This window comes from Gopherus flavomarginatus, chromosome 22 (genome assembly GCF_025201925.1).
Source record: "Gopherus flavomarginatus isolate rGopFla2 chromosome 22, rGopFla2.mat.asm, whole genome shotgun sequence".
NCBI classification, from domain to species: domain Eukaryota; kingdom Metazoa; phylum Chordata; order Testudines; family Testudinidae; genus Gopherus; species Gopherus flavomarginatus.
The window spans coordinates 15,699,284-15,720,704 of NC_066638.1; the positions used below are offsets into that span (position 1 = coordinate 15,699,284).

At 50.5% G+C, this 21,421-nt stretch overlaps 1 long non-coding RNA gene across 1 annotated transcript; it reads right to left on the bottom strand.

Moving 5' to 3' along the window:
* Nucleotides 1-405: 405 nt before the first annotated feature.
* Nucleotides 406-3,966, bottom strand: LOC127039157 (uncharacterized). The gene is made up of 2 exons (XR_007770903.1): nucleotides 3,685-3,966; nucleotides 406-1,251 (listed from the first exon to the last, which is right to left on the bottom strand). It is a non-coding gene; the product is annotated as an uncharacterized LOC127039157 (long non-coding RNA).
* Between the last annotated feature and the right edge of the window lie 17,455 nt (nucleotides 3,967-21,421).

Here is a 21,421-nt window from a genome sequence, read left to right on the forward strand (position 1 = left end):
CTCTAAACACGCACACACCTATCATCTTGTGACCTCTTTCTTGTAGGCTTAGGAATTTCTCAGAGTATTTCAGCTTCTACACACACACACAGCCAGACTCCTAGCCGGTGTAAGTTGATGTAAGTTCAGAGAATATGGTGGAATCTGACTCACTAACGTTCACCTGCCATCTACACAGCTTTCCATCCAAATACTCACTCACACGCTGATACACCTGCTGTCTGCTATGTGGTCACACACACACCCCTCTCATCTAGATAAGTAGCTCCTCACAGACACATCTGACACATCCATATGCTGCCTACTCTTCCTGCAGTCACATGCACTATATAACTACAAGGCACATACACATGCACCTCACACATGCAAATTTCTGCTGGTCACACACTAGAAACCCCCTGCAAGTACAAAGTCTTGCACAACTGGTTTATTTCAATGGCGCTTTTTTTTTGCAAACACATTGTTGATTTACTATGGTTATCTCGGGAGAGAATAAATTGGCCCCAACCCAAACCCAGTAAAACCTGGAAAGTGTTTCAAATTTACAGTCGAGAGCAGCGCAGATGCTGAGTGCTTAGGATCGCTGCAGCTCTAACAGGGATCCTGTATTTCCCAGTGGAATCCAGTGTACACAGCACAGACTTTCAGGTTTAGCTTGAAAAGGAGCCTTACCTGCTCTTGATGAAGGCTCATCTCCCAAGAGATTCGGTGCCACACTGACTTGTGCATATGGTGAGTCCTAGAGAGACCTACAGGTCACTAGAGCAGGTGCTTCTGCAGACCCCATCAGAAGGAATGGGCCAGTCTTACCCCAACTCCTGTTGTGGCCATGGAAGGGATCCCACTGGCCCAGCTATTTCTAAGCCTGTCCCTCACAATCTCACATCCTATGAGCTCTCCTATAGGGTGGACAGAGGAGCCAAGACAGCTCATTGTGTAGTGTCTCTGGGCATGATTTTACCTTCACTCACACCTGTGTAAATCAGGAGAGACCCCACTGAATAATAATAATAATAATAATAATATAAAATATTTAATAACAATTAATACCTAGCTCTTCTATATTTCCATCAGGTGATCAGTGCCATTACCTCTGTTTTACATATGGGGAAACTGAGGCAGGTTGGCAAATTGATTTGACCAAGGTCAGCCAGCAAGCTAGCAGTGAAGATGAAATGAGAGCCCAATGGCTAGCATGCTACACTGGGATTCAGGAGGGCTGGGTCCTCTTCCTGGCTCCACCACTGGCTGCTGCACAAACATGTAATGAGAAATCAGCATCAGAACTTCCTGCAGTCTAGCTGCACATGCTTTTGACTAGACCATGCTGCCTCCCACTAAATCAATGGGTTTACACCAGTGTAAATCAGAGGGAAATAAGGCATTTGTACAAGCATCGAAGGCAAGTGCATTTATCCAAACCAAACCTGCTATTTAACATTTTTTATCAAGGACCTGGAGGAAAACCTACAATCGTAATTGATAAAGTTAAGGGTAATGCAAAGATTGGGGAAGTGGTAACTAATGAAGGTCACTGAGATAATGTGATGTGGATCTCTTGGTAAGCTGCGGGGCATAAGCAAACAATATGTGTTTCAATGTAGCTAACCGTAAATAAGAAAACCTGCCAATCCTGGATGAAGAAATAAATAATCCTGCGAATAATGGAAAAGCACTAGGCTGTGATGGAAACCCAGCGGAACTGATAGAAAGCCTAGGGGATGAAGGCTTGAAAGCCCTGTTAAAGCTAATGAAGGATATGTTTGAGACGCAAGATAACTGGAACACTGTAGACCTTAGCGATCTTATGAGAAGAAAGATTTGATTTGCAAGGCACATTTTGAGGGGCTCAGTGAGTTTATGGACAGTGGAAGGGAAAGCTGATGGCAGAGAAGCACAAGGCAGAAAAAGAAGATCTTGGATGGAGGATGTGTTATCCTGGGTGGATTGAAAGGACTATTCACCCACAAAGTAATTAGCAGAGGAATGAGCTACCATGGGTGGAAATGCCACATAAGAAGAAATGTAACTGTATACACCTAGGAACAGAGAATACAGGCCCTGCTTACAGGATGGGAAGCTGTGACTTTGAAAAGGATTTGGGAGGGGGATTGGATAATAACCTGACCATGAGCTTGCAATGCGATGCTGTGACCAAAAGGACTAATGTGATCCTGGGACGCATAAACAGGGGCATCTCAAGTAGGAGCAGAGAGGTTATTGTACTTCTGTATTTGGCTCTGGTGAACCGCTGCTGGAATCCTGTGTCCATTTCTGGTGCCTACAATTCAAGAAGGATGTTGATAAATTGGAGAGGGTTTAGAGAAGAGCCACGAGAGTGATTAAAGAATTAGTAAACCTGCCTACAGTGATAGACTCAAGGAGCTCAATCTCTTTATCTTAACAAAGGGAAGGTTAAGGGGTGACTTGATCACAGTCTATAAATACCTACAAGGAGAACAAATACTTGATAATGGGCTGTTCAGTCTAGCAGAGAAAGATCTAACACCATCCAAAGGCTGGAAGCTGAAGCTAGACAAATTCAGCCTGGAAATAAGGTGTACATTTTTAACAGTGAGAGTAATTAACCATTGGAACAATTTACTGAGGGTCCTGGTGGATTCTCCATCACAGGTCATTTTAAAAGCAAGACAGGATGTTTGACTAAAAGGTGTGACCTGGTCAAACAGGAATTAATCCAGGGAAGTCCTATGACCTGTGTCATGCAGAAGGTCAGACTAGATGGTCACAATGGCCCCCTCTGGCCTTGCAATCTCTGAGCCCAGCCTCTCCCATCACTAAGAAGGACTTCGCTGGGTAGATGTGGACAGAGCAGGGATGGTAGAACTGGGGGGAGGGGCTAGCACCCCAACAATGGATATACTGGAGGGGGTGGATTGATGGGTCTGTCTCCATAATGTTTTCTACCTCCACAATATCTCGCGGAGGCAAGAATGGGACTAGTCTATTTTCTACCTTCATGCACACATTGGGGAGGGGGGTACAGAGATGAGAGCGGGACCCAGAGCTCATGAGATCAGGCCCACCACCAGGCAGCAAGTGAGACTCCCCAGCCCAGCCAGAGCCCACCTTCCAGCCACTCTGGGTCCCAGCACAGACACCCAGACCAGGGAGGGGTAGGAGCATGTGCATCAGCCATGGGGTGGGGTGGGGGACAGGGCACCAGAACCTGGATGGGAGGCAGGGGTGTGTTGGTGCACAGGGCACAAGCTGCCAAGGAGTTGGGGAGACACGGGGCACTGGGCACCAGCTGCCAAGGAACAGTGGGAACTGCCAGGACACCCCTTCCCAGCCTGGATCCAACTTCCTCACATCCCACCCCTGAGCCTCAGTAGCACCCTTGCTCCCCCTCCTATCCCATCCCCATCCCCATCCTGTTCCCAGGGAGCTGCCACACACACCCTGACAGAGCATGTTTCTGGGCCTTTGTGAGGGAGCCTGTTAGCACAGGAAAAGAGGGGGACTATATGGCACTAGAAGGCCCCAAAGAAATGATCAGAGCTGTGAAACCAATTTCTAGTGTCTGGTCAGCAGACACATCCCTATGTCCAGGACACACTTCAAAGCATGACAGCTGCCACCGATTGCTCTAGGCACAGGCAGCTGAGAGGCAGAAAGTTCTGGGGACACTGTTGTGGAGAGAACATGAAAAAGGTTACTCACCTGCATCTGCATTGCTGGTACATGGACACCCCTCTTTCTTCTTCTGGAGGTCACATGCTGCCATATTTCTTCACCATCCCTCAGTCCCCTCTGTGCAGTGTGCTCCGATTCTTCAGAATGTTGTGCCCATAGAAGCATATACTGACGTCTGTCTTATGCAACGCAGGGTTGATACTTGTTTCTCCAGACTTTGAACCTTCTCTTCCAATATGGAGACCAGCTTGTACTTTGAACAGACAAAGTCACTTCTGTCCTGTGGGAGAAAGACAAACATGGCACATCCTGTGCAGGTCACAACAGCTGATCGCTCACCATCCTTATTACCTTCCTTCTAAGAGTTTCCTCAGCTGTTGCAGTAACTACTCAGAGAAGCCTGCAAGATGAAAGCCTCAGTGGGCTCCCCCCAGGCGAACTCCCAGTCAAACTCCCTCTGTTAGCCTCTCCGCTGCTCCGTCGATTTAGTTGGGAATTGGTCCTGCTTTATGCAGGGGGTTGGACTAGATACCTCCTGAGGTCCCTTCCAACCCTGAGATTCTATGTTTCTATGAATCCTGCATTATGATGCCATTCACTAGTGGGTACCTAAGCCCTAGGGAAGGGCCAAGCCATCAAGCTATGAGCTATGGGGCTGAGGACAGGGCTTGGGAAGGGAGTTTGTAAGTGTGGAGCCATCTCTAGCTGATGCATTTCCTGGCGCCATCAAGGAAAGACACTTTGAGGTGCTGAGCAGGGTGGAAAAGGCCTTGTGCTCCTGCTGGCAGTATTCCTCATGACCTCCAGGTGGCAGTTCTGCTCCTCCCTCCCGGGTTGCGGGGTCCCTGCAGGGCGGGCGGAGCTCATGGTAAATTACCGCCCTGCTCAGCTGGTGCCTGGGGACAGGCAGCTCACCCAGTGTTGTTTTTGTCTGAGGAACTGACGATGCAGCTGCTATTAATTGGACGTGGCTTGTAATGGAACGAGGGGACTGTACTGTAGTGCGGGCGGGCGGTTCGACGATCAGGAGAGATGAAGAGCGGGTGGGATCGCATACGGGACATGCCGCGCACCCCGCACCCACTCAGCTATGAGCCCCCTCTCCAGTCCAGCAGGCTGGACAGGGATGTAGCGAGGATACACACACACACACAATGAGTACTTCTATGGCCTCCTCATCACCGTGCCAAGGCTGACTGATTAGTTCCTGTAGCAGGTAGTCACCTGTTCCTGCCCTGAAAGGACTTGAAGCCAGCCCTGGGAGAGGGCTGGGGCTGCGGCTAGTAAGAGCCGCAAGCCTCGGCTGATCGGGAAGGCAGCCACAGCTGGGGCCACACCCCATCAGACTGTAGCTGGCCTTATAAAGGCCAGGGAAGCCAGGAGTTAAGTGTATCTTTCTCTAGCTTGCTGGGGGAGAAGGGCCTGGCTGCTGGGGGGCTGAACAAAGCACCTAGAGTGGAGCAGGCCTGGGGGAAGGCCAGAGGCGCTGGGGGAGCTCCAGCCTGGAAACCCCCCAGGCTGCAGGCATTGTTCAAGGCCGGAAAGGATCCTGGGGTTGCAGAGGGGCAGCCCAGGAGTAGACAAAGGCAGCAGGTGCAAACCCCCCTTGCCGGTGATGAGTGGCAATTACACTGCAGTCTGCCCCAGGGACTGAGGCAGTGGTCATAGACTGAGGCGAGGTGGGGATGGGGAGGGTGGTTCCCTGCGGAGGGGAGACCCAGATCTGTGGGGGTACTGCCAGGGGGCAGCACCCCTGCCTCAAAGGGGCACCGGGCTCCAGGAGGGACTCAGGCCTAGCGGCCAGAAGGACACTGGCCTGCAGAGGGCGCTGCGGAGGCTGGAAACACTAATTCCCTGGACGACCAACAGGAGGCGCCGCAGGGGTGAGTCGCGGCACCGTGACAGTTCCCCGGTGTCAGGAGCTCCGTGTTGTGCCTTCCTGCTGGTGCCACAATGCCCTGAGCAGCAGCCTGGCGTCCACTCTGAGATGTGCCACTGACGCACAATTCCCTCCTTCCTCTGGGCGCGAGGCGCTGAAGTGATTTGCTTGTGTCACAGCAGCAAATCACCCCTCTGCAGCCGGAGCGTACGCAGTCGCAATGTGCCCACTTCCCACTATGGACCTGGGCCAAGGTGCGGGTAGCCCATGTAGCAAAGAAGTAGAGTTCTCACGCCCCTGTCTGGGGGTGGGGATAGTCCAAGTTATCACGGGGGTAGAATTCCCTGTCCTGGAGCTGCACTCTCTCCTCGGGTATCCAGCACCTCAACGAAGCTAAGGCTTAAGCTGGGCTGAAGGCCAGTGAGTCAACTGCCTTGGTAAGAACTGGGCTGAGCTGGCTGTGGTTGGAAGCTGCTCTTTGCACACACCCCCGTTCGAAAGTGCTCTCCTCCGCAGAATCCTTATTCAGGCATGCAGGTGGCTGGGAGGGGTCGGGGGTAAGAGCTGCTGAGTCACAGCCACTCCTAGGCACTAAAGGGTAAAAGGCAATCCCACCCGCTCCAGACAGGAAAATGTAACTGCTGTCACAGCCTGGGAAGACAAGAGAAGCCACAGGGCCTAACGCACGGGCGCGTTGCCAGGAGCCCTCGCACTGACCCTGGAGTGGGCTGCCTCCAACCAAGCTAAATGGAACCAGGCTGCACAGCCCTGCCAAGCCCCACTGAAATTCACCACATGTTGCAGCTGGTTTTTGAAACAGGGGCAAGTCACCCAGACCCCTGGCAGTTTGGGGCCATGGCATGGGAGGGAATCTAGCCCTCCCCCTTCACAGCGTGTTCTGCGGCAGACGCCTTCCTGATTTATTCCAACAGTGTGAAGAACAGCAAGGGAGATTTTTCCGTGGGATGCAATTTCTGTGGCTTTTAGCTTTGTGACTTGAGAAAGGCAGAGATGGGAGCGTGCATGGGCCAAGGTATTTCTGAAATGCTTCTTGTTGGCCAAATTGATCCCCTCTCCCCACCCCCATCCTAGTTAGACCCTGCGGCAGAAGCAGCCTCTCCCCTGGGCCGCAGAGTTCCATCCCACAGTACAAGAGACCTGAGTTTAGCAATTAGCTGAGAAAGCAGCGTGACCGAGAGGATCATGTGCTAGACTGGGAATAACGAGAGCGGCAGTATATTACTGGGTCTGCTCTGGGCTGCTGGGTGACCTTAGGCAAGTCATTTCAACTCTGTGTGCCTCAGTTTCCCTATGTGTAAAATAAGGATAATGATACTGACCTGCATTGATGAAAAGAGGTTTTATTGTTATGAATTAGAGCAGGGGTTGGCAACCTGCGGCATGCATGCCAAAGGTGACACACGGGCTGACTTTTAGTGGCATGCTGCTGCCAGCCAGGGTCCTGGCCGCTGGCCCCACTCAGCCCGCTGCCAGCCTGGATGGATGGAACCCAGGCTGGCAGCAGGCTGAGCGGGGCTGGTGGCCGGGACCCTGCCTGGCAAGGGGCCAGACGACGGAACCCCAGACCAAAAGTGAGCTGAGCCGCTCAGCCCACTGCCAGTCTGGGGTTCCGTCTGCTGCCCGCGCTGCTGGTCTGGCACGCAAAACCTTTTCTGGAAACACGAAACCTTAAATTAATGAAGACTTGGCACACCACTTCCCAATGGTTGCCAACCCCTGAATTAGAGGCAGCACACTCTTGCCCTTGCAACAGAATAGGGTTGTTTTTCCAGCCATCGGAAATAGCAATATAAGTGGATACAAGTGCTGGAAAGAGAGTAGATCTGGGGCCAGAGCCTGAGCTGGTTTCAATTGGCCTAACCCCACAGATTTCACCAGAGGCACCGTGACGTACGCTCACCGAGGCTGCGGTCTGATGGAAATGAAATTAATTTTCCAGCCTGCTTCAGGGATCCGGAGTTGTATTAAATCTCTCTCTAAAATTGTTGGAAAGTTGGTGCTCAGAAGGAAAGGTTAGGTGGAAGGAGAAGAGACTTTGGGATCCCCTCCCCAGGTTGCAGGATCTCATTTACACCAGTCTGGCCACAGTTGTAGTCACTGGTCCTGATTCTGCTTTTGGGTTTACCAGTGTAAACCTGGAGTAACTCCAGTGAGGTCGTCACACAGGGATAAAAGCCACCAGGGGCAGCTCTAGCCATTTCACCGCCCCAAGCACGGCGGCACGCCGCAGGGGGCGCTCTGCCAGTCGCCGGTCCCACGGCTCCGGTGGACCACCAGCAGACATGCCTGCAGATGCTCCACCGGAGCCACGGGACCAGTGGACCCTCCTCAGGGACGCCTGCGGGAGGTCCCAGGAGGGCCACCGGAGCCTTGGCACCGGCAGACCCTCCGCAGGCACACCTGCGGGAGGTCCACCGGAGCCGCCTGCTGCCCTCCTGGCAACCGGCCGAGCACCCCCCCACGGCATGCCACCCCAAGCACATGCTTGGCATGCTGGGGCCTGGAGCCGCCCCTGAAAGCAGCATGAATGAGATCACAACCAGGCCCAATGGAGTGTAGCGGGAGTCTCGCGGGTCTAATTGAAGGCAGGGTTTGGCTTGGTTTGTTTTAGCTCTTATGCAATATGCCATCTTTCATGCTGCTCTTTCTGGGAGACAGGAGGCTGTTTGCTGGCTTGGAAGCTGCAAAGGCAGGTCTGGGGTTCAAGGAGACCCTGGCATGGTTCCATCTTCCTGCTTACTTTTGTAACTATGCCTTAAAGGACAGAATGAACCATTTGTTCCCTCCTGAGCCCCCCAGCCACAGGAGATGCTTTGGTTAATAAGATCAAATCGTCCCTTCTCAGACGTGGGAGCGTGTCCTTGTGGTATATGGAGAACTGGATTGAAGCTGTAAAATGTCACTTTAAATAAGCTGGTCCAGTAAACGATATTACCAGGCCTCCCATATCACTTGAAATACTCAGGAATTGTTCCTTGTCCAGCCTGCAGACTAGCGACTCTGCAGGGAAGTATGCTATCCCACTAGAGTCACCGGGAGTTCTGTCCCTGACGGCAAACAGAGCAGGAGCGAGCCCTTTATGGAGAATTCTGCCAAGCACTAGAACACTGGTGGTTGTTTGTGTTGGTTACGGGGCTGGCGGGTACTGCAGAGTCATAATTGTGCTAACCACAGACACAGTCAAAATGTCCAGGGGGCACTATTTCTGAAGGAGCATATTGCTAAACATGTAATAGCAGGAGCATAGCACCTTGTGGCGCCGTAATTAGGGATGCCAACCCTCCAGCATTGCCCTGGAGTCTCCAGGAATTAAAGATTAATCTTTAATTAAAGATTGTGTTAAGTGCTGAAACCTCCAGGAATATGTCCAAGCAAAATTGGCACCATCCGAGACTGGGGCCACATTGCAATCTAAATAAACAAGACAAAGGTAGGAGGTGAAACAGAGGGAAAATGACTTGCCCAGAGCAGGACTGACAAACCAGGTCTCTTGGCTCCCATGCCCTACATCAAATTGCTTTCCTTTGAATTCCAGGGCTGTCTTTGGCCCTGGTTGTCAAACGTAGCTCTGCCTCGGCTGGACTGGCTAAGCAGCTCTCTTTGTTTGTTTCTGTGAAGATCAGGGCATGGAACCTGGAACAGCTGACATTGCCCCATTGCCACTGGCAGGGCAGGCAGAGCCCTCTCCAGGGAACACTGTGGAGGCTGAGCACCACAGGAAGTACAGTGCAAAAAGTCCAGGGTGACAGTGCCCTGCAGCCTTCTGATTGGTCGAGTGCACTATTTAACCAGAAGGGCGCCTCTGGACGTTGTCTGGGCAACCATATAGATTTCTGCCCTGCTGCAACTTCTGACCACCTCTTGTTTTCTGCTCTCCAGTCTCTGACCCTGACTTATTGAACCCAGTTTTAGCGATTCCTCTGACTCCTGCACACGGATTGCATCTTGCGGCCATCCTTGAGATGGGGACACCAATCCAGCTAGGCCAGACCACCTATGCCTGAGTCCCTTACACTTTCCTTGACTTTTCTCACTTTTGTGTTGAAGTCACAGAACACACACACTGTGTGACATCTGATATGCATGACACCTTGGTATGATCTGGGGAACAGGCTTTATTTGAACTTCTTAGTCCTTCCACTTAATAATGAATTGAATAGTAAGAATCTTTACTTATTGTGCTCTTTACTGAAAGATTTCAAAGTGTTTGGCAAAGGCCAGTCAATATTTTAGTGTCATTCCATGTTACAGTTGGGGAAATTGAAACACAGGGGATAGAAGTGACTTTCTTATTGTTGCATAGCAGAACATTGGCTGGCTCAGGCCTACAAGCCCATGCCTCCTGATGCTCTGACCAGTAGACCTTGCTCTCCTTGCAATTCTCCGTATTGGTCTATTGTGTAAGCAGAGTCAGGATAAGCTCTACCCTGACATCTGGTGGAAAGAATTTCAGAGAGTGTATTTGCATAGGCATGCCTACCCTATCCCAGACTGCCGAGCTGTGGGACTGCTTGGTGACAAATGACTCACCCTCAGTTGGGTGGTACTTGCTAGACAAGGGACATGGGTTCCAAAACCCAGTGAATTGAGAGAGGCTGGGGACAGGTATTTGTGCCTGGTGGTGCAGTCTCCTTGTGGAGCCAGAAGCACCAGTTCCACCCCCTCCTCTCTCCACTACAGAATGTCAGAGTTGATTTTTTTTATTCCCTCAAGAATCTAAATACAGGTTACTGAGCTGAACTCACTTTGGGCTAATGGTGCACTAGCACTGGGACTCCCCTACTAAGAGTTGAAATCACTAAAGAGCTGAAATTACTGAGCTGAGAGCACTGAGTACTGTGCTAACTAGTGGGGGAGCGTGAAGATATAGTGTGGAACAGAGCAGTTGGCGGAGTGGAGCAGTTGTGGGGACGGCTGGAGCGGATCACGGGACAGCTGGTGGCAGCAGAGCGGCTGGTAGAGCGGAGTAGCTGTGGGATGGGTGGAGTGGCCCACAGAGCGAGCGGAGCAGAGCAGTTTGCAGAGAGAACTGGAGCAGCTCATGGAGCAGAGCAGCTGGTGGAGTGGAGCAGTTTCTGAGGACGGCTGGAGGAGCAGAGTGGAGCGGCTGGTAAAGCGGAGCAGTTCGTGGAGAAGGCAGAAGCAGAACCCACGGAGAGGCAGGGCAGTTGGCCCCGGACCACGTAAGGTGCCCCTTTCTACCCAGGCTGGGGGAGAGGGACCTCTACAGATAAACTCTCGAACTCTGGGGTGGCATTGACCAGAGACTTTTGGGTTGTTGGACTTTGGGGTGATTGGACTTAAAACCCTAAGGGGAAAAAGGACAGTGCCAAACGTACTTGGAGGTGGGTTTTTGTTTATGGTTTGTGTTATAACCTTGTTTGTGGTGTTTCTCCAATGGGATGCCGCATTGATTCCTTCCTTTATTAAAAAGATTTTGCTACACTCAGACTCCGTGCTTGCGAGAGGGGAAGTATTGCCTCCTAGAGGCGCCCAGGGGGGTGTGGTATGTGAGTGTCCCAGGTCACTGGGTGGGGGCTCGAGCCAGTTATGCATTGTGTTACTGAAACGGAACCCCTGGATACTGAACCCGGCCCTTGTTGCTGCAAACTCAGAGGGGCAGAAGGGTTACATTTGTATTTGGGGAACAACAGAGAAATCCTCTGGTCGTTAATTTGTCACCTGTATGTTTCTGTGGCTGGAATGTATGACTATACAGTCTGCTGAACACCACGACTGTGAGTTCGGGTCAATGAAAAGATTAGCCTTGCACTCGAATTCCTGTCAGTACATTTCAATCAGTGCAATCGTAGAAAAATGAATTGATTGCAAAACATGCCATGTAAAAAAGACAATGGAAATAAACCAGTTCGGCCCTGGGAAGAGATGTCTCAAATCAACAACAGCAGAATAAAGCTAAGGACAGGCTACAGCTCGTAAGTAAGTTTGTCCCCAGCTGGGGTCCTGTGTGCTCTGTAATTGCTTGTAAGTAAATAAAATACACAATCTTGGCTCCTCAGCCAAGAGGCTGTCATCTATTAACAGGATGAAGCTGAAGAAATCCCGTGCCAGCTGGGAATCATTCTGGAACTTCCCAGAATCGGAGAGTTCTGCAAACTAGGCAGTAGGGAATATCTTGTGGTCTAGACTTGAGCTGGTTATTCCCCCAGCGTGTGACCCTCCAGCACAAAATTAGTTGACAACGTAAGGGAAACATGCTGCAGAATGGCAGCCGAACATGCACAGCACTGCCATTTGGAACACTCGCTCTGCGGGGATGGATTGATGTCAGCGATGCCCATGAGGGGAAGTGTCTGTATGCAGCCTATGAAAGACAGCTGCGTATGTCTACATTGGCTTGGGAATTGCTCAGGTAGACGTAGGTGCACTAGCTTTGCTTGAGCTGGCGCACTAAAAGTAGCAGTGTAACCATGGTGACGTGACTGACAGAAGGGTCTGGCCACCCTGAGTTCAGTCCAAAGCCCTGGGAACACTGGCTGCTGGCCCCTTGCGCCCGTACAGAGACATTGGATTTTAGCATGCTAGCTCGGCCAGGTACGCCGCCCTGAGCTAGAAATCACACCCTCAGCTGCAGTGTATCGATTGTAGGGCCCAAGGGGTAAGGAACTCTGTACCCTGTGTGTGCCATAAGGTGTGAGACGTGCTTTCAGCTAGACCGAGTAGGCTAGTTCTAAAATACATTCCCAGGGATCAGGCCTCTTTAGCTCCCCTGCCCTTGGTGATGATCTACTGCCCAGTGCTGGAGAGGGCAGCGTACCAGATCAGTAACCTCTGCCGGCACCAATCCAGACACCTTCATTAATGTTGCAGGAGTGAGCATTTACTCCTCATTTGTACGATGAAGGGCCTCAAAGTCCTCTCTCATTTGTTGTCATCGTGTTTCAAAAGTGGAGTCATCCAATCAGGGAAAGGAAACGATAGTATGCGACCTAAGTGTCCAGTCACACCCCTCGAATCATCGAATTGAACAATTCATGAACAGGACTGGAAACGTTGGCCCTGATGTACAGAGCAGCTCCCGGTGGTTTCGGCTGGTATTGCGGGCTCACCGGCTCTGTCTACACAGCAGCTCTGCCCTGTGGCTGGCCCATGCTAGCCGACTTGGGCTCGCAGGGCTCGGGCTGCGGGGCTGTTTCATTGCCTTGAGCAGGGGCCTGGGCTCTAGGATGCTGCGAGGTGCAGGGTCCCAGAGCTTTTGCTCTAGCCCAAGGCTGGAAATCTACGCAGCAATGAAAACGCCCCGCAGCCCAAGCCCCGTGAGTGCGAGTGGTGGCCCAGACCAGCCATGGTTTTTCTTGGCTGTGTCGATGTACCTTCAGTGACTTGGAAAAGCAGAGCCTTTCCTTGTTCAAAGCCTGCGGTGAGACAGTGACTGTGGTCACATGCCCCCATCACACTAACCTGGTGCCAAGCTCTGCCCTTCCCGCTCCAGTCTGAGCCCTGTCTGAGTCCTGCTAGTAGGCGGCAGTACACTGCTCATAAATGCAGAGCTGGATCCCCTGTGCCACCAGCCCTGCTTGCCACTAATTGCCTTGCATGCAGCGCGAGTGGTACCAGGCCTGTGCACGCAGCTGGAAATGCGGTTCTCAGGATTAGCATCACAAGCTTTAACTACTCTTGTCTGGTCTCCTCTGAGGCGATCACAGATTCATTTATAGAGGGTGGGGGTGAGGAGGAAAGATAAAGCATCAATGATTGAATTGCTGTATGTTTGTAACGTGCCCCTCTTGGGGCTGGCAAGCCCATGGGGAATCCGAGGCAGGGCTGTCTCTGGCTCGGTGCTCTGTTTGAAAATAGGCAACGTCGCTTGGCAGTTTGTCTTACAAAAGCCAGATAGTTGTGACTGTTACATTGCCAAGTGAAGCTGAGTTCAAAACCCAGAAGGAGCCAGTTATTGTCCTGGGGCCTGGCGTGTTTCAATCCCTACTGGAAAGCAGGCAAGGTTTTCGGATGCCACTGCCTAAGGCATACAGAGTAAAAGAAAAGAAGTGCCCAACTCCCATAGGAGCCTAGATCCCATTTTCAAAAGGGACTTGGGAGCTCACAAGCCTAAGAGCCAAAGACTTTCAACGAGCTTTCGACTCCGAAGGGCCAATTCTCAAAGGTATTTAAGCACCGAGGCCTGGCTCTGTGAAGGGACTCAGGCCCTGTGATGCTCAGTGTCATCAGAGCCACAACACCTGAATTCAGCACCTAGGTTCCCTATACAACGAATGGGGAGAGCCAGGTGCCTAGATTGCGATCCACAAAGCCAGTGCGTTAGGCGGGGAGCCGCCTGAGCTAGCCAATGGGAGATACCGATGAGAAGGGCTGTGCTAAGCCCCGCCCCTCTTTCCGAGTCCAGGCTGTAGGGAGTCGCCTCCCTGCTTGGGCATCATGAACTGGGGAAGCCTGGGGAGGGTTGAATAATTAAATATTCCCTGGGCCAGAGACAGAGCAAGAATGACTTGACCTGGGGGAGGGTCTCCGACATCCCAGGTGAGTACCCTACCCACTGGGCTAAAGGTTGCAAGGGAGGTGCTCCGCTTCCACCTGCTTTGTGCAGAGTTAGGTGGCCTCTGAGCACACATACAGGATCAGGCCCTGCACACAACGTAAGTGGCCGAACTCCTCTCTTCCCCTGCTTCGTGGATTGCTCTGGGCGTAGGCAGGCACTCGGACACTTGGAGGGAGGCAACCATGTGCACACCAGAGGCAGAAAGGTCGGCACCGAGAGAACTTGGACTGCAAAACCATAGGAACCGAGTGCATTTATGTGCCCACTGGCAACCAAGCGGGAGTTTTGTGGATCGCAGTGGTGCCGAAAACCAGCTCTTAGGCATCTGAATCCCTTTGTAGAGCCCACCCCTAATTCCCACTGACTTCAATGGCAGTTAGGAGTCCAAAGATCTCTGAGGAGCTGGGCTAACTGCCAGCATCACTTCTGAAAGGGGGGCTTGGGGCATTTGAAAACGTGACTCTCAGACTGGAATCGGGTCCCTGAAAGCTGATTGGTTGCCCCCTCTGGTGACTGTTCACCTTCTGAAAGATAAGGATTAACACCCCTCCCCTGGTGAAAAGTGACTGCGCTCCACTCTGTGCTGCATTTCCCAGCTATACAGCAGGGCGTGAATTCCTTGGGACTCCTCATTCAGAGTGAAGAAACCAATCCAGTACCAGGCTCTGTGTGAGCCGTGCTGGTCACTCTGTCACCATACTCACACCACTGCCTTCCTGCAGAGGAGAAGAAACATAGCGCTCAGAGCAGTCCCTTCTGTCCTTCAGCTCTATATCTACACTGCACCCAGGAGCTACATCAGACCTGAAAAATGGCACCTCATGCTGGGGCACCAGTTACCCACTGAGATGAGCTGCTTTCCTCAAGAACCAAAGCTACTTTTGACAGCAACCTGGATTTTTCCTACAGGTCTCCCAGCCAAGCACTAACCAGTCCTCACACTGCTTAGTCTGTAAGAGCCAGTGAGTGCACAGACAGGTGACATGACTGCAGGCTGATGCGTTAACTTTCTGCTACCAATCTGTGATCTCAAACAGCTGTTCAATTTTCGTTTCCTCACCGTGGTTTTGCCCTGGAGGAAAGGCTGCATGAGATATGAACCTACGGCCTCATAAGAACTGGCAATTTGTGTGCAGACCCCAGGACATGCAGCCAGTGGATTGTATTAAAGGCAGACTTGCGGTGATGTGTAGGCTATCTGTGCAGACAGACATAATTTTTTCTGTTGTACGCTGTTGAATACGTGGGCTTTCTATTTTTATTTTATTCCTGGGTTAACACATTGGGCAGCAGCAGGACAGGGCTTTCTTTTGAAAGAGGAGGGGAAGAATTTTACATAATTCAGTTAAATTAGGCACCCGGGGAAATCCAAATTGGACTTGATCATGTTTCAGTGCCACATAGAGCCCCGTAATCAGCATCTGGAGCCATTAAACATCTCCCAGATGGACCTTGGAGCATGTATAATTAATTATGGAGCAAAGTCACTGCCTAGACTTCAAAGCAAACGCTTCCCCTCTCAGACAAAGTGGCAGTTCCACTAGCTAACGTAGCCCAGAGGGGGTTTATATGCGTTCGGCCCAGGTTCTCCCCGACCTGTTTTGCTACGTTCACATCTAAGCTAAAACCCAGGAGTCATAAAGCTGAGGCCCCAGTGAGTGCATTATAATGGGCCTTATGCACTATCCCTGGCCATGCCCGGGGTATAAGGCAGAGCTGCTGGCTGTTCAACACAGAGACATTTGGGTGATGAGGGGCAGGCCGGTTAAAGCAGCAGGAAAAATCATTTCAGGTCGATTGCAACTCCCTGGAGGCAGGGACTGTGTCTTTCTTTGGGTGCTGTGTAATGCCCTGGTGAGTGTGTGTTACAAGGCCCTCATCAGTTGGTCCAGCCCCCTACTCCACAGGCGTGGCTCTTCAGCTCAATTTTAGCAGCTTGTGCTTCTAGCTCTGGAGAGCCCTGGTTCAGTCCCCAGGGTGGATGGCATCTGCAATAGCAAATAATAATAAAAGGCTGGGAGGGAGGCCCAACATGTTTGGGGAAAGGTAATCCAGGAGCAAGGCCCCAGAAACTGCAGGCTGGTGGCTAAGTGCACCAGCCCAGTGGAGATAGCGGCCCGGGACTGGGCAGTGCCAGATGATGAGGAGCAGGGAAGAGGCAGTGTGTGCCAAGAAGGTGCAAGCCAACAGGAGCGGCCTGACCGCTGCCGTGCTTGAAGCCGTCCGGAGCAGCGGGGAGAGGGAGGCTTCTGGGGAATCGCTATAAACTGGGGACAGTGGCACTTCCCCCACCCCACCCTCATAAAGTGCCGAGAGCGGCAATGGTGAAAGGCAACGTCCAAGCAAAACACAGAGAGATAGGCCAAGATCAGAATGCTGGGTCTGAACACTTCCAAATGTGGCTCGCTTTGAAACGTGGAGCCATTGCCCAGCCTCAGGCCTTTTTACTTCTCTCTATCGTGTTCTGCAGCTGTGGTTAAGACCCGGGACCCAACTGGGTGTATTGCCCCTGTAAGCCATTAGCAGCAGGGACTGTTCTAGTGTATCTTGGTACAGTGCCCAGCACCATGGGGCCACATCCTAGCTGGGTGCTCAGCACATTGCTGTAGCACAAAGGCTGTTACTAGGGCTGTCGGAAGAGTAGCTTCCTGGGAAGCCAGGGCTCGGGGGGGAGTCTGTTAAAGGGAGCTGATGGAGAGCAGGCAGAGGTGCTTGGACTGCTCAGTGAAATCGACATCTGGGGCAGTGGGCTGCTGAGGAGAGGATTTAAACAAAAGTCTCCAGGAACAGAAAATCGGTGTTATTTATTAACCACGTTTTAATGCACACCCGGGCTCTGCTGCAGCTGGAGTTGATTAGCAGCGCCTGATCCTAGTGTGTCTCACTGACATATCTAGCGTAGGAGGGAATGGGATCTGAGAGCTGGTTTGCTGGGGAAAGCCGGGCTGTATTAAAAAAAAACAGATCCAGTTCACCCACCGATGTGAATCCGTGTAGCGCTGTGGATGTGCAGGCAAATGAAAGAAAGCAAGGTCCCTGCCCTGGCTCCACTTCTGGTGTCTAGCTGCTTCTAAGGACCTCCAGGATTTTCATTATTAAGAAGAACCCACGTGCCTGCTCTAGGAGAAGGAGGAGCCAATCACTCGATGCCTCAGTCTGTCCATGTCAACATCGGGGTAATCGCACTGACTAACTTCCTCTAGGTGTCATGAGCAATGTTAGCAAAGTGCTTTGGGATCCTGAGCTCACCGGCGCTATAGATGTGCTCAATGCTATTGTTTTAAATCAATGGAAGAAACACCGTTAATTAACAGGTAAATAGATATATTATTGTAAAGAAAGTCAAAACCATCCCAAATGAACATGTTCCCACTCAGGCTTCTCTCGGTAAACACACATCAAACAGCACATTACTGTGCTAACCTACCACGCCTCTCCACCCCCAACCATGCCGCAGTAACAGGCACAGTGCAAACACAACCATGCTGATTGTGTAGCAGACTAACTTACTTTTCAATTGTTTTTGTTATGATGTCAGACATTCGTTATGCAGAAAGCAAGTGATTTGAGGCTGAACAACAGCCTGGCTGCTCTGTCTCATGGCTTGGCATTGAGCTGCATGGCAGATTCAGGACACATTTTTTCCTGTATGTTGGACCTGTGAATGTTTAGATACAGTATGATTCCATTGATCGCAAGGTGAGGAAGGTTGGGTATGTGGGTAAAACATTTTACTGAGTTTTAGCAGAGCTGTGCATTCCAGACCTTGGGCAAATCATTCAATATTTCCAGACCTCAGTTCCCACAATTGCAACCATTGTCTGTTCAGAGTGTGAGCTCTCTGGTGCAGGGACTGTCTCCTTCTGTGTGTCTGTGCAGCCCCTAGCACAATGGAACCCTGATCTCAGTTTGCAGCCTGTAGGTGCTACCACAATACTGCTAATAATCTGCAGCTCCCTGTACTGCGTGCAGAAAAAAGAGGAGAGCCGATTAAATCGACACTCAAGCACTATTTGCTTTCAAACCTCGCTGTAAGCAGCTCCTGATTTCTCTCTCTGCCTCTTTCCTGGGCTGCTGATTCTACCTTCTGTGTAGCTTAAAAAAACCCAAACAAACTGGGACCTTGGTAGAAAAACATCTGTATCTATAAATAACAGCTGATCTGAGTGGGAACAGACTGTATCTTCACCAGCTCCCTGAGGCAGCCAAACTGCCTCAGCCCAGCCAACCTTGTTCCCTCACGTGCTCCTGTAACATACACAAGTGGCTGCAGCTTCACAGACAATTTCTGAAAAGAGCCTTTTTTTAAGAGAAAATATTTTTCCAGTTGTCGTTCACAGCTCAACTTTTCTCGGCCCTTTCAGGGCTGATCTGGCGGAAATTCGGGGAAGTTCTCTGGCCTGTGTTTTACAGGAGGTCAGACAAGGGTAGTCAATTATTTTTTGTCAAGGTCCACATTTCTTGGTCAACGTACAGTCAAGGTCCAGCCTACAGAGAAAATAATTAACAAAATAACAATAATGATAAGTTAATAAAAAGATTCTCCTACCTGTCCAGTTGTCCGTCCCCTCTGCTAATCTGTCTGTTATCTGTCTCCCACTCTGTCATGTTTTGCACAAAAGACAGCTGGGAAAAACTCAGTCCTAGGCTTCCACCAAAGACACCAGCGGGAGGTAAAAGGCCTCCATCCCTTTCCTACAGGCAGAGAACACCAGCTAGGAGTGACGAGGTTTGCCAGAAGCTGTGCTGGTCTGACTGTATCAGCATTTACCTGCTGTACGTTTAATGTGACTCGCACATTCCCTGGGACTGAGGTGCTGGCCAATCTTTAATTCCCAGGCCCCACTTCACATCCGCCCCCTTGAGTCACTGGGGCCAGTGGCTGGCTCTAATAGCGCATTGCCTCTGACAACAGCCCCACTAGGTTGCACTTATTTTCCTCCTGAAGTCTCAGCCATCTGACCCACTGCAAACAGGCCTGCTTGGCATTCTGTGCCTTCAGTCCCCCGCGGCTCCCAGGAGCAATATCTGCACACCTCCAGTTCCGAGACAGATAATAATACTCGGCTAAATTGTACAGCCCTCACTCAGGCAAGGTGAAGGGAAATGTTTTGATGCAATGGACAGGGCATTTGGTCGGGACTCAGGAGACCTGAGTTCTATTTCTAGCTTTGTTACTGATCTGCTGTGTGACCTTGGCAAGTCCATTCTCCTCTCTTGCCTCTATTTTCCCTTCCATCTTCTGTCTGTCTCATCTGGAGCAGGGACTATTTTTCACTGTGTGCGGCCCAGCGCCTAGCACAACGGGGTCTCAATTTCCTTTGGGACCACCAGATGCTACTGGAATACTGCTCATAATAAATGCAATTTGGTCCAATAATCAACTATATGTCTTCACAAGCAATTAGGCAGTCATCTAAATACATGTGGCCAGCACATCACATGCATGGTATTCTGGAAATCATCTAGCAAAAGCCCTCTTGTGCCATTGCAATCAGCATTCATGATGAGAAGAAAATTAGATTCCTTAAAAATGTCTCAGATCTAGTAAGATAAGGGACATTTGGCTGCTAGTACAAGGCATCATTCACTCCTCATCTATGCAAAAGGAAAGTGAATCAGGGATAGCAGTGTCAGTGCATGCAGTCTGTTAAATCTTAGATGCCCTGACTTTCTGTGCTAGTAATTTCAACATCACTTTAACATCCAGGACCTTAGGAAGTGAGATTCTTGCTAGACTTCTATGTGTTACAGCCACACTTATAACCAGACACAACCTGAGCTCACACTTAATTAGCACAATTTGCTGCTTGGGCCCAACGAGGGAACCCAATTAATCCTTCATACAGAGGGTTGGCATGCAGGAAGCTTCATGCAGACACTGTAATCTGCCCTATTCCAAAGGGTTTTCATGTTATCCTCAAGGGGGAGAAAAACCAGCAACAACCAAATCTGCTGCTTGTAGCAGAAACATTCAAACAATGAGAGACGCAGCCAGGCTGAAGACCCTGGGAAATAGCAATGCTGGTAATTTTGCTGGTGGATTATGCATGAGGACAGAATATTCTTAGCATGGTCTGACAGGAAAGCTGCAGTGGTAAGCAAGGAAAGAGCAGAGGCCGTGTGTGCCAGAGACAGGGACCTGTTCTGATGGCACTAAGCCTGACTGTACCCAATTCAAACTCAATTGGCTTATATGGAGTCACTCCCCATTTACACCTGTGCACATGAAGTCAGAATCAGACCCAAGGGGCTGGGAGAACCTGGCGCAGAGAAAAGGAACATCAAAAGGTTCAGAGTGGAGGGTCACATCAAAGAATGGCTGCTTCTCTGATGGGCTGAGGCATGAAACATGGCAGAGGGGAAACTGTAGGCTAATCCCTCATTAGAATCACTGCATGGCTTTTCCTTGAGCCTTACCTTTTAAATTAGCATCTGCGCTCAGGAGAGAAAAGAACTCCAGGCTGTCCACTCCACTATCAGATGAACGCAAAGCCTGACTCACTGGTCAAGACCAGCCTGTACGTTTTAAAGACTCGCTGTTCAAATGCAATTTGCCTGAATACAATTGCGCCATGGCTAATGCAAAGGCTGTTGGCAGGAAATTGAGGAGAGCGGAAGAGGCATTTTCTTTTTCTGACCAAAAATAAACCACAGCGCTGAGTCCGCGCTGCATTACTCCTGTTCTATAAGACTATAACTCGGTGAAAACCAGTGCTGTGGCACTGGATAGACTGGGGAATCAGACTCCTGCCCCAGTCATGGCAGGGGTTAGCTGTAATGTTTTTCCAGACTGCTTTGCCTCTCCCTGATTTGAATGGGGCTCACTGAGGAACTGTCTGAGACCAGCAAACTCATTGTGCTAATGGTCCTGTCATAAACAGATAAGAAAAGTTAATAGCACAGAAGTACTTTATATCTCTTTGACTGTAAAAGGTTAACAAGTTCAGTAAGCCTGGCTGTCACCTGTCCAGAGGACCAATCAGAGGACAGGATACTTTCAAATCTTGAGAGAGGGAAATTTTTGTGCTGTGCTGTTAGTTTTGGTTGTTGTTCACTCTGGGTTCTGAGAGTGACCAGACGTGCAACCAGGTTTCTCTCCAATCTCCCTGATATAGGTTCTTATAAGTCCAGAATAGTGAGTACTAGATAGATAAAGCGAGTTAGGCTTATGTTTGTTACCTTTATTTGCAAATGTGCATTTGTCTGAAAGGAGTTCAAATGTGTATTTTTGCTGAAAGGATTTTAATTTGTACTTGAATACTTAGGCTGGGAGGGTATTCCCAGTGTCTATAGCTGAAAGACCCTGTAACATATTCCATCTTAAATTTACAAGATCATTTTAA